The following is a 13,619-nucleotide window of genomic DNA, read 5'->3' as shown; positions in this document are numbered from 1 at the left end:
GCGACTGCCTGGATAGGTATTTGGAGGCCATATCTACCCCACTGACGTTGTTCTGAGTGATGAGACTGATTCGTCCATGGCTGCTATTGGTAGGGACCCAGTATAGTGTTGTAGACGCCGTGCATTCCCCAAATACAGAGCCAATCCACATTTCTGAGATTTGTCTTCTATCCTTTTTCCTACCTAGACCCTAGTCAAATGATTAGGTCAAATCTCATAAACCATAATTTCCTTTGTCTGTGATTTTCCCCTCTTATTTGCCTCCATCTGGAACATCACCCAACCCCCATCAGTTCCACAAGCCAAGTCCTCTTTCAATATCCCACTCAGGCACTGTCTACTCCCAAAAGTCTTCCCTGAATGCCCCAGCCAAAAGTCCTCCCCGTCTTCTGACGGTGCTTCTTTGTTGGTGTTCATCATGTCTCCTTTATATTAAGGTTATTTATGTTCTTGCCTTCTCTTTCCAGCCGGACAACAAACCCCTTGAATGCAATAACCCTGTCCAGATCATCTTTGAATCCATCACTGTGATTCCCACAAAGACTTTCACTGAATAAAGTATATATAAATAAATGAATGGCGGGTGCTCAATATTTGTTGAATTAATGGGCATGAGATTATTATTACCATTCTCCTGCAATGTCACAAAGAGATTAAGTTATGCTTTTTAGGCCAGAGAATAGGGCTGACGCTTTGGAGGCTCTATGAGTAGCTAGGCTCTGGGTAGATGGTGACACAGCACCAGCTCTAGAGCAGCTCAGAGGGCAGCAGAAGAGACAGGAAAGTAGATGCCCATATGTAGCAGGTGAAGCTGATAATGTGAGATTCAACAGGATTTTTTTTTTTGTCTTGAAATTGCTCACAGGTTAATAAAAAGCTGATAAGCACACTGGATCAGAAAATGTTATTTAATATTCTGATGCATTTACTGTCAAGGGGCTCAGTCCTAAAAGAACCTTTTGCATTTGTTAATGTGTGTGCATGCGTGCATGTGTGCACACGTGCCTTTTCACATGCTTGCTGGGATGTGTAGAATGAAAGGAGCATGCAGAGATTCCACAAGATCTTTTGAAATGTCTCAAAAAAAAAAAAAAAAAAAGAAACTGATGATTCCCTTTAGACGAAAGAGAAAAGAGAAAACATCCCTGAATAAATATTACCTTTCAAGAGGCTTGATACATTGTAAAGAGCATTTTCACTGATTGGTAGAAATTCTTTTTGATTAATTAATTAGTTAATGTTTTCAAAGCATTTTCAAGATGAAAAACATTTTGTGAGGGCTATATAATTGTTATTTTTCCTATGCACTCTGGCTTTCCGCATTACTAAGTTTGTTTTTCTCTCCTGTTGCTCACCAAGCCACGTATCCTCACAGAGGCATGGTAGAGAATACTCTCAGAGAATAGAGACATAGAGATGGGTTACTAATGAGCAGGGAATAAGACAAAATAACTCTGAAAATATACTTTAAAATGGTATTTGGAATATAATCATACAAGAAAATAGAGAGGAACATCATGCTAAAAAACTAGTCATATCTTCTGCCAGGAAAATTCCTTTTACTCCCTTGCAAAAAAACCCAGGTGCCTTGCATGTTGCTTGGACTAATACCTACAGTTTAGGGAAAAACAATGACTATCTTTTACAAAGTGCTGACTATATTACGGTTATTGTTCTAGTACTTGGCATATATTAATAAATTTTTTCCTCAGTTGGAGATACCGTTATTATAAACATCTCACAGTTGTAGAAAATGAGGACTATGGAAGCTCACCCAAGACCCTTAGAGCTTGGCAGTGACACACCCCAGCACTTGACCGTGATGCTGGGAGGAAGGAAAGGGGGAAAGGAGGATGAAAGTGGAAAAAAAAGGAAGTAAGAAGGATAGAAAGGAGAAGGAAGGGAGGGTGAGAGGGAGATGAGCCAAATATCCTCATTGTTAAAGAGTGTTAGAGATTCTGACTATACCCTACCCCTACAGTATCTGATGAACACTAATAGATTAATAAATAGAAAATAAATGAGGCCAACATGTCCTACTGGTGAAACTAATTCACATGGCAAAGGTGATGTAGCTTCATTTCCAAAGTGAAGATGTATATTCAATACAGTCTCATCCAACATTCTGGCCACAGACCCAGGCCCCCAAAATCCTCATTACCATCAAATGCCATGGCACCACAGGAATGATGAAGTCCAGAGTCATGACCCTCTGATTTCCCTTTGGTTAAAAGCAACTGTATAGTGTTTTTTCTTTCTTTCTTTCTTTTTTTTTTTTTTTTTTGAAGCTTCTTGATAGAGTAAAAAGAGCAAGGGCTTCAGATGACAGCTTCATAGCACCTCAGCCCCTTACTCGCTGTGTGACCTTGGTCCTCATTACTTAACATCTCTGAATCTCAATTATCCTATTTACAAAACAGAGACAAAAAAACTCCTCTCCTAGATTTGTTGTGACAATTATTTACTTGTGAAAATACATGGAAAGCAGCTAGCAATGCTCAGAATATAGTAGGTGCTTCATTAAAAATAATAATAATAATTCCAACAGTCTGTCTTCCCCCACTTCTCTCCCCTCTTGCCCTCTCTCCCTCTCTCCCTCCCTCCCCCTCCCTCCCTCTCTCTCTCTCTCTCTCTCTCTCTCTCTCTCTCTCTCTCTCCCTCTCGCTCTCTCACTCACGTGGCCTGGCCTGTTGAAGAACATGCCAACAAATTCCCAAGCAACAGGTTCCAGAGTGTGAAAAATGATGAACTGAGAAAATCATGCCACTGAAACCCACTGTCTGGTTCAGCTGTGCCTCTCCCCATCCCAGACATTAAAATATCAACGTGATGAACAAGATGTGTAATCTCTGAATGGGTGTGAGCTCACAAGACTCTCAGAACACTGAGACCAAGCGTTAGGCACAAGGACAAAAGCGAAAAGTAAGACAGGAGTGCAGAAGGTACAGGCCTTCTCAGCTCCAGGTTTCTCATTTAAGGGGAAGTAATTAACAAAGCTCTTTTCAGATATGAGATGTAAAGACGCTAAAGCCCTAGAATCAATGGAGGAAAATAGCAGAACAAATTCCGCCCTCTCCATCCACTTTAGCTAGGTGATCCCTAGCAGGTTACATGACATTTTTCAGCTACAGTTTTTCTCATCTGAGATAAGATTCCTAAGCTAACCCATAGAAAGGACTTAGGACAGTATCTGAGTGTTAGCAGTGGCTTTGGAGGTGATGTAGAGGCAACCCTCTGCTGGAGAAAAGACGGGGTTTAAAATAAGCTGTTCGTGCTGAGTGGGGCGGGTGAAGGGGAATAAAGGAACAGAGGAAGGACAGCAGTATTGAGACGAATCTTTCAGACAGTGTACAGCACTGCCAAGGAGCAGCAAAAAGGTTGCCATGTGGCTCTCACTTGTACGTGTTTTCCAGAGGCCTCCAGAACCTTCGAGGCTGTGTTCTCTTCACCCACTCCACATTCTGAGAGGCACAGGAGACCCTGAGCTCGCTCAGACAGGAAGATATTGAGTGGGTTGGAATTCGACTTCCTATTTTTCTTTCTTTTTTCTTCCCCAAAGCCTTTGAACAGTTCACAGCCATCAACAAGCATCCTCAGAGAAGTAACAGGTTAGGGCAGGTTAGAGCTCTGCCCAGAAACCTGTGAGGAGGTGAGTTATAATAAGAACGCTGTACTCACTGTATCTTCCCGACCTTCTGTCTCGGGTAAAAGAGACGACCTCCGCGGCAGGGCTTCCAGAAGCACTCAAGAGTGCCCTGTGATTATGTCACACCGACTTGGAGGCACAGAATGCCCTTCATAGTGAAATGAAGTTGGAGAAATCAGAGCGCAGAGTATTTTTGGTTCTGGGATTAAAAGTAAAAGGCCTGTGTCCTTTCCTGCCAGCCAAGATTCCACCCCACCCCCTATCCCCAACCAGGAGCACTTCAAAGATACTCTAACAGGAAAGGTTGCCAAATAATTGTCAGAGAGGATTAGTATTATCAGTGACCAAACTGTGAGTCTTTGGTCTTCTGGCAAGCCAAATGGAAAGCAGAGCCAGCTCCAAAAAGCAGTTTCTATGGAGAGCAGAGAAGTAGTCCTTATTCCAGGGCAAGGGAGTTAGGCAGCATTTAGCACCCCATATGAGCAGACCACTTATTCCTAGAACAGACCAGATATAAGGCACACCGCCCTCACTTCTATTCGATGATAAAGATCAAACCTGCAAGGTAAAGGCGAGCAATACACAAAGTAGCCATTTAGGGATTTAGATTAGGATAGGTAATTATCCGGCTCCTACCCCCAACCGCATTCCAGATGGGTTCCAAACGTTTACAGACAGCTCTAACAGCCCAGAGCACAGCCATGGTCATGGGGAGGAAAAGAGAGAAGGGAGCTAAAGCCAGTAATGCATCTCACTTGACATTTCAGCTGGAGACAAGGTAGCAAAGACGAAGCAAGACAGTGGTTCTAGCAAGGAATTATGTGTCATTCCACTCCCCGAATGTTAACACAGATACTAAAAGAATGAAATACAAGTTGATTTGATTGCCTAGCTGGAGGAGAAAAGCTGAGAAAGTAAGAGACTACTGGAAGATTCTTGTTAGGAATATTTCCTTATCAAGGATCTTCTTATGAGCCATGTTTCTCCTTAAGACAAAAATTGTATCCAAGAGTTTCTTTAAATTGCCTTCTCCTACAGATTTTATCATGTCACCTCTTTCTTAACTACCTTCTATGGCTCCCTCTTGCCTTTAAGATTAGCTTCAAAGGGCATGTCATGAACTTGATCACCTATTTTAAAGCCACCATCAAGTACTGTCTAACCCCGTTTTTCAATTATGAACCCCACGTTTGGATCACACAGATTCATGATTGTTTTGTCAATGCATCATGCTCTGTGTACAGCATGGTTTGCTTCTTTCTTTTGAAATGATCTTCCTCTCTTCTCCACATTTGGTAAATTATTTCTTTTTTCAAAGCTAATGTTAATAGAATAACATTATTCTGAAATCTTTCCAGATTCCTCCTGGAAGAAATCAGAATTCTCTCTTCTGTGATTTATCTTATAGATGCTTCATCTTTATTATATATGAAATTATTTTACTATATTACTTGGATATATTTATTGTGCTAATATATTGCTAAAATACGGAATTATTTGTGGCTAGGGGTCTTGTCTTATTCTTATTTGTACGGTGAATGGCTGTCTACAATAGGCAACCCATTATTATTATTTTTCCCAAATGAAAATAAGATGGGTATTCAGTTGGAATATCAATCAGTTCATCTCACCTATTTTAGAAGTTGCAATGACTGAGATCATGTGATCATGACTAAAGCACATAACACCATCTGGTGGCAACATGTATAAATTGCAGTATCGAGTTTTAGGATAGGGGTAAATTTTCTGGAATTTCTGCCTGCAAGTTTGACTTTAAAAATAGAGACTAGGGGCCGGGCGGGGTGGCCCTCACCTGTAATCCCAGCACTTTGGGAGGCTGAGGCAGGCGGATCACGAGGTCAAGAGATGGAGTCCATCCTGGCCAACATGGTGAAACCCTGTCTCTACTAAAAATACAAAAACTTAGGTGGGCGTCATGGCACGCACCTGTGGGTGCAGCTACTCAGGAAGCTTAGGCAGGAGAGTCACTTGAAGCCCGGAGGCGGGTTGCAGTGAGCCAAGATCGCGCCACTGCACTCCAGCCTGGCAACGAAGAGAGATCTATCTTAAAAAAAAAAAAAAAAAATAGTGACTAGGCAGGGTGCGGTGGCTCATGCCTGTAATCCTAGCATTTTGGGAGGCCGAGGTCGACGGATTACCTGAGGCCAGGAGTTCAAGGCCAGCCTGGGCAACATGGTGAAATTCCGTCTCTACTAAAATACAAAATTAGCAGGGCATAATGGTGCGCCTCTGTATTCCCAGCTACTTGGGAGGCTGAGGCAGGAGAATCACTTGAAACAGAGAAGCGGAGGTTACAGTGAGCTGAGATTGCACCATTGCTTTCCAGCCTGGGCAACAAGAGCAAAACTTCACCTCAAAAAACAAACAAACAAAAAACCCACAGTGACTACACTAAGAATTACCATTTTATGATCATTTTGCTAACAGATTCTTACACTGATTAGCAGATAACTTCATGGACACTTTTAATGCATTGGATTATGCACCTTCTCCAGTTATTTTCAATTTTAAAATTTAATTCAGATGCTTTAAATGGATGCAGTTTATTTTATGTAAATTTTATAAATTTGATATTTTAAAAGTTTATTTACAATAGAGTCTGTGCATTTGTTCCCATAACAAATAAACCTACTCTATGTAAAACAATGCCTCAGCCACTGCATTATGAAAAGTTTTCTCTTGGGTTAAAAGAATATAATGTCAATGCACGTGCTCAGCACTTGGTCAACCAGACATCTCCATAAATTAGCACATTTTTAAGCACAAAATGTTTGCTGACATTCTAACAATAGTCCTTAGGCACTGTTGTTGCTGTTGATCTGAAAGGACTATCAAATAAAAAGTTATATTTTATGTAGTTTCACAATTAAGAATATGTCGTTGATATAATATATAAGAATATTATTTCCCAAGAATTAATAGTAATCCTTTTCAACCTGAATATTGTATCAAACACCACAGCCTAGACCACGACCACATTGAAAATTTATGGCATGATAGTTAACATATTGCTGCTAGACAAACATAAATATCTTTCTTTTACTATTGCAACTCGCTTTGTGTTCCTCTATACAGTCTTCCAGTATTGAGAGGGAAAGTATACTATGGATAAAGTAACAAAGCTACTCTATGTACACTGACTGCCACTCAAAGTAAGATGCAGCCTATATCTCTATTCAGATACATAACGTAACTCCAATGTCAGGCTGCTGGAGGAGATAAGAATCCTTGAAAGTAAAACAATGTGTTTTGAAGATAAGAACTTGCTTCCTGAATTGCACCCAGGTCTGAGAGTTTCACTCTCTATATTTGTGAACTGAGAATTCATGTGGAGGCCTCTGTAAGCACCTCCATACATCTGGTCTCTCCTTTCCCTAATCTGGTCTACAAATGGTCATCAGATGATCACATTAAGCCATCTCTGTATACATACATCACTTTTACTTAGGAGCTTTTAGACTTCCAACTTTCCACAGAACCAAAACCTAACTGCTTGTTATAGTGATCAAGGCACCTGATGACATGAGTTCCACTGTGTGGCACCCACCTAACTACGTGCTATGCTCTATATTCCATCTTTGCCCATCACCAAATATGTTGTGCCATTTCTTATCTTGATATTTTCCTCTGTGCCAGTGCGTCTCAGGCCATAATGCAAATGCGAATCACTTGAGAATGCAGATATTGATTCAGGGGGTCTGGGACACAGAGACCGGGAGCGCACATTTCTAACCAATTCCATAGGACATCAATGCTGCTGGTCCCAGGATTACAATTTGAGCAGAAGGGATCTATTCCAAATCTCAACCTGCCCATCCATCTCCATTCTCACCCCCTGACATTTTTGACTTTGAAATTGTGACTTATTCTTGAAATATCAACTCTGAATCTCTCTCCTTCTTAACATTTTCCCCTAGTACCTCGAGTTCAGTGGTTTTCAACTTGGCTGCACATTAGAATTACCTAGGGAACTTTCAAAAATCCAGCTGCACAAGCGCATGCCAGGTCCATTAAGTCAGAAACTCTAGGGAGGAGATCCAAGGCATCCGTATTGTTTTTAACTCCTCAGTTGATTTCAACCTGCAGCCAAGTCTGAGAGCCAGTGCTTTGGATGCAAGTGATTTGTGTTCAATACCTATAGCTTTTTGTTCTCATCTGTGTTGAACTTGAACTTACTGTAAACTATCATTGTCTTCATAAATGTCTTGCTTCTCCTACTAACCTGCACACATTTGAGGCTAGGATGTTTGCCATCTCTTGGCAGGTGGATTATCTTAGCACTTATTCAAGGCCTGTTGGGTCAGAGTCCCCGTGTTCAATTCCCAGATCTGTACATGCTGCCTTGCCATGCATTATCTTGGTGTCCTTGGGCTTACAGTTTAATCTCACTATGCCTTAGTTTAATATATGGCTTACAGTTTAATCTATGACTTAGTATAATAATGGCAGTTGCATTATCAGGTATTTTTAATAAATAAGTGAGGTAAGGCATATGAAACGCTAAGCGAGTAGTGGCTCACAGTGTCTACTCAATAAATGCTAGCCATTATTATTATTAATTAGCCTTCTTTGTATGTCTCACATTGTACAACATGGCAGTAAGCAGTCAATAATCATTTGCTGGATGAATAAGTCAATAAATGATGGAGAATAAATCATATTTAATTGCTCTAAAATAAACCCAGAGCAGTCAGCCTTCCACTGAAAAATTCCCATTAATGAATGTTAACTATTTACAAGTGCTTGTAGGTATCTGTATGGCCATTAGTCCAGTGAATTCCAATCTGAGAAAATATAGATGTTCTCCTCACAATGGAAGAAATCTGACAAAAGATCATAATGACCAAGTCTCAATAAATGCTTTAAAGTTATTCTCAGTAGCATGTGCCCACAGAGATGTATTAAACCTATTCACATAAATTTAAAAGGTTACACTGAACATACAGTCTTCTGTAGGACACCTTTACAACCCAACTCAAGCCACAGAACTTGCTGAATTTCATAATCCCCAAAACGTGTGAATATCTGTCCTTTGGGAATGAGCAGAGCTTTGCCCTCCATCAGAGGGACATTGTCTTGGCCACCACAAGTGTAAACAGCTCAGCTTTATAATGATTCTTATGTCAACAGAGCATTTCATTACCACTGAACAGTAAAGCAGGTAGGTGACTGAAGACTGTGAGACATAATACATAATGTGATGGAACGGGTGAAGTCTGCCTATTACCAGTGTGAACAGAGGCCTTTTGTTGGAATCCATCCTGGTGGAATGAATAGCCTCTGTTATGTTTATTGATTACACCCGAAGTATTGAGGTAGAGGTGGCTGAAGCTGCCCAGAAAAATAGTCAGCTGCCATTGTGTGCCTTTCATTTTGGCAAGGCCAGATAATCAGTCAGAAATTCACTTTTAAACTCTAAACAAAATGTTCAATAGTCTTACATCTCCCAAGAATAAAATCAAGCAGAAAAAGAAATGTCTTAAGTCACTTGTATTTAAGCACTTTTCACTACCTCTGTGGCTGCCATCCTAGCCCACAGTACCATTGACCTTTGCCTGAAGAGCTGCTACAAGGCCCCCTTGGCCCCACTTTCTTCCTACACAGTCAATATACTCTTAAAAATTCTATCTGATCATGGCACTGTCTCACTTATGGCCCTCCAATGACTTCCTATTGTAGTCTGAATAAGATCCAGGCTCCTTGGTGGTCTTACTAGTTCTCAAATGGTCCAGCCTTGCTTAATCGTTTGACCTCCTCCCAGGCTGCGTGGATCACCACAAGGCCCTGCAGGCTCTTCCTGCTCCTGACAACTTCAAGCTGATTTCTCCTTATCAACTTACTTTTCCCTTTTACACTTTCCTGGAGTTCTTTCCTTAGATTTGGCAGATCTTGTCCCTCATTCTGTCCTCCCCTCTATGCTCATTATGCCATTACTCTCCTTTATTTTCTTCATAGAAGTTATCATCATTTATTAAGCATATTTTTTCTTTTTAACCTTAGTTTGTTCACCTTTAAAGATCTTGGGCCTTGGCTGGGCACGGTGGTTCATGCCTGTAATCCCAGCACTTTGGGAGGCCAAGGTGGGCAGATCACGAAGTCAGGAGATCGAAACCATCCTGGCTAACAGAGTCAAACCCCGTCTCTACTAAACATACAAAAACTTAGCTGGGTGTGGTGCTACGTGCCTGTAGTCCTAGCTAAACAGGAGGCTGAGGCAGGAGAGTCGCTTGAGCCCTGGAGGCAGAGGTCACAGTGAACCGGGCTCCCCCTACTGCACTCCAGCCTGGGCGACAGAGCGAGACTGTCTCAAAAAAAAAAAAAGCAAAAAAGATCTTTGGCCTAAAGTAGCACTGAACACAACATAGGGGTTCAACATTACATAGTTTTGTTTAAGAAAATGAATGAAATTAGCAGCTTACTTACCTTAACGCGAACTATTTTTTTCACACAACATGCAGTAATTTTGACCCAAACCGTAATCTTCTCCCCTACATAATAAATAAATAAATAAAAACTTCAGGAAAAATGTTCTGTACCTGAATGAGAATGATTTTCCTTTTGGTAGCACTATTATATATTATCTGTTTTATGTTATTGGCATTGAAAAACACTAAGATTTGTTATGAACCAAAGCAAAACCAAAGCGATATCATGCCTAGTTCATTCTTTATTATTATGTATTGTGATACATCTAAATGGAAATTTATAATACCTGGTTTTTTTTGTTTGTTTGTTTTTTTGTTACTGGCTTTTGGTTTTTCATTGAGCATAATGTTTCCAAAATCCCTCTATGTTGTAGCATGCATTAGTACTTCATTTTTTTTTATTGCCAAATAATATTCCATGGAATGGTTATACAATGTTTTATTAATCCATTCATCAGTTGATGACCTTTTGTGACCCTTTGGGTTGTTTACACTTCTTGACTACTGTGAATAATGTTGCAATGAACATTTCTGTGAAAGGTTTTGTGTAGATGTGTTGTCATTTATCTTGGATATAGACCTAAGAGAGGAATTGCTGGGTCACATGGTAACTATAGGTTTAACTCTTTGAGGAACTGGCAAGCTATTCTTTAAAGTGGTTGCTCTATTTCAGATTTCCACCACTGATGTATGAAGGTTCTAATTTCTCCACATCCTTATCAACATTTGTCCTGGTCTAAATTTTTTAGTATGTCCATCTCATGAGTGTGAGGTGAGAGCTCATTGTAGCTTTGATTTCCATTTCCCTAATTAATAATGTGGCATCTTTTAATGTGTTTCTTGGTTGTTTGTACATATTCTTTGGTTGTTCATTTTAACTTCTACCATTGCATTTCTATCATTATCTCTTAACCATTCTTTAAGTGGATTATTTTTCTTTTTATTATTGAATTTCTAGAGTTTTTAAATATATTCTGAATACAAGTCATCAGATGAATGATTTTCAAACATTTCTCCCATTTTGTGGAGTTCTTTTTTTTAACTTTCTTGATGGTGTCATTTAAAGTACAACTTTTAAAAAAAGTTTTGATAAGGTCTAATTTAATCATTTGTTGTTATTCGTTATATATAAGAAAGCATTACCTAACCCAGTCTCACAAAGGTTTACTCTATTTTCTTTTCGGATTTTTATAGTTTCAGCACTGACGTTTAGCTCACAATTAACTCTGAGTTAACTTTTGTGTATAGTATGAGGTATGGGTTCAACTTCATTCTTTTGCATGTGGACTTCCAGTTGTCCTAGCACGATTAGTCAAAAAGGCCTTTCTTTCCCCTGTTAAACTGTCTTGCCACCTGTGCAGAAAATCACTTGGCCATAAATAAATGAGTTTATTTCTGGAATCTTCTGTTCTATTGATCCATAGGTCAATCCTCATGCCAGTTCTACATTATTTTGAGTATTTCAAGCTTTATAGTATAAATTTTGAAATTAGGAGGTGTAAGTCTCTCAATTTTTTTTTTTTTTTTTTACAAAACAGTTTTGGATATTCTGGGTCCCTTGCATTTCCAAAGGAATTTTTGGATCTGGCTGTGAATTTCTGCCAAAAACAGCCAGCTGAGATTTTGAAAGGGATTATGTTGAATCTGTAGATTAATTTGAGGAATATTGCCATCTTCACAATATTCATTCTTCTGATCCATACCATTGGGTATCTTTCCATTAACTTAGCTCTTTGTTCATCTCTGTCAACATGATTTTGTAGTGTTCATATCTTATACTCCAATTGATAGTTTTTTTCTAATTATTTTATTTTTTTGATGCTATTGAAAATGGAATTGTTCCCTTAATTTTTTATAGATATATCCAAAATTTAATACATTGAACATAAATGATTTAGTCAGTTGTCTTTCAAGGAAATATGACAGATAGCGGATTTTGTGCAAATTTGTATCATGCCAAGGATGTTGTTCATTTTTAACCTTTACCATTGTAATCTTCTTGCCAAATGAGAAAATTAGGCAATAATGGCCGGGCGAGGTGGCTCACGCCTGTGATCTCAGTATTTTGGGAGGCCAAGGTGGATCACAAGGTCAAGAGATCGAGACCATCCTGGCCAACATGGTGAAACCCTGTCTCTACTAAAAATACAAAAATTAGTTGGGCATGATGGTGCGTTCCTGTAGTCCCTGCTACTCAGGAGGCTGAGACAGGATAATTGCTTGAACCTGGGAGGTGGAGGTTGTAGTGAGCCGAGATCCCACCACTGCACTCCAGCGTGGCGGAAGAATGAGACTTTGTCTCAAAAAAATAAAGAAGAAATAGAAAAAAGAAAATTAGGCGACAAAAACTGAAGAAGTTAAACTAGAAACATTTCTCCAATCTCTAGTCAAATGCAGATGGTTAATTGAGATGCTAAAAATGATGTGGGTTAAACTCTCTCATCTCTTTATTTTAGGTAGCATGCATTGCTGGCAGCATACCTTCCTATGAGGTTCTGACACACACAATCTTCGTGACAGGATTTATGAATTAGAAAGGAAACGGGGTTTTTAAAAATTGCAGCAAATTTTATAGAAAGCATAAAAATAAATTTAGCCTTCAAAGTATATTTCAAGACAAGTCTATGGACATGATCTTTTGAAACACAATGTATTTCTTTTTTTCATGATGTAGAGTGATCATTTATTGTAAGAATTCTCTTTAATGATATTGTTGTCCTGGTGATGTATTTTATGTACTCTACTTACTGAAGCATTGTTCCCTTCTGGCTTTAAAGTTTTGAAAAACCAACTCTAGATTCTTGTTTTTAACTTTAATTAGTAAGGTAGCCTTAATACTTTTTAAACATTCAAATGAAAATACTGTTGCAAATCAGGCTTCTGGAAGTGGTCTGACCTCTCTGGTCATTGCTTGATGCTTTTTTTTTTTCCTTCTAAAATTATGGAAGGAGAGGCAGATGTGTTAGGGATATACAGCTGTGTTATTTCTTGAAACAGCTGGTGCCAAGTTGTCAAAAGAAAAGCTCTCCTTTCCAAATATTGCAAGCCTTGTGTAAGTAGACATAATGTAAGCTATGTACCTACAGTTATTGATTCCGCTCATTGACAGCTGAGGTGTTTAATATATCCATCCCCTTTGTAATGCCATTTTAAAACTCTTTAAGGATTAGGAAGGCTATTTTCTCAAAGGTATTCTTGAGAGAGCAAAGGCCAACTAGCCCTGTAGTTGTGAGGGTTCTGAGAGAAACTGTGAGGAAAATGGAGCAGAGAAGCTAGCAGATATGTTCTAACCCGCCACAAATAATGATTTTTAAAAAGCCCCAGAAGAATGCGCTTTGCTACTTTACATAATGCTATAATGCATTAACTCATGTACTATGACTGGTGAAAGTTTATTTATTCATTTATTTCTGCCGCAGGCAAATACCGGATAAATGCTTACAATAGCAGGTTAGCAGGTGTTTCGGCGACAGCCATTAGTAAGAACCACCTTGATGCACAGGAACTGTTTGACTGCTTGCCTAGTT

General features: G+C 39.3%; 1 protein-coding gene across 5 annotated transcripts in view; it reads right to left on the bottom strand.

Moving 5' to 3' along the window:
• TENM2 (teneurin transmembrane protein 2) overlaps window positions 1–13,619 on the bottom strand; it is a 3,966,312-nt gene that overhangs the window by 1,293,438 nt on the left and 2,659,255 nt on the right. For 2 of the 5 annotated variants that reach the window (XM_078359023.1, XM_035292075.3), the window contains exon 1: window positions 3,679–3,828. The exons of the other annotated variants lie outside the window; for them this stretch is intronic. The gene's annotated coding sequence lies outside the window, so the exon portion shown is untranslated. Of the gene's footprint in view, window positions 1–3,678; window positions 3,829–13,619 lie in introns of those variants that run through there. 5 annotated transcript variants of the gene reach the window in all.

Source organism: Callithrix jacchus, chromosome 2 (assembly GCF_049354715.1).
Source record: "Callithrix jacchus isolate 240 chromosome 2, calJac240_pri, whole genome shotgun sequence".
Classification (NCBI taxonomy): Eukaryota; Metazoa; Chordata; class Mammalia; order Primates; family Cebidae; genus Callithrix; species Callithrix jacchus.
This window is presented reverse-complemented; position numbering and strand designations above follow the sequence as displayed.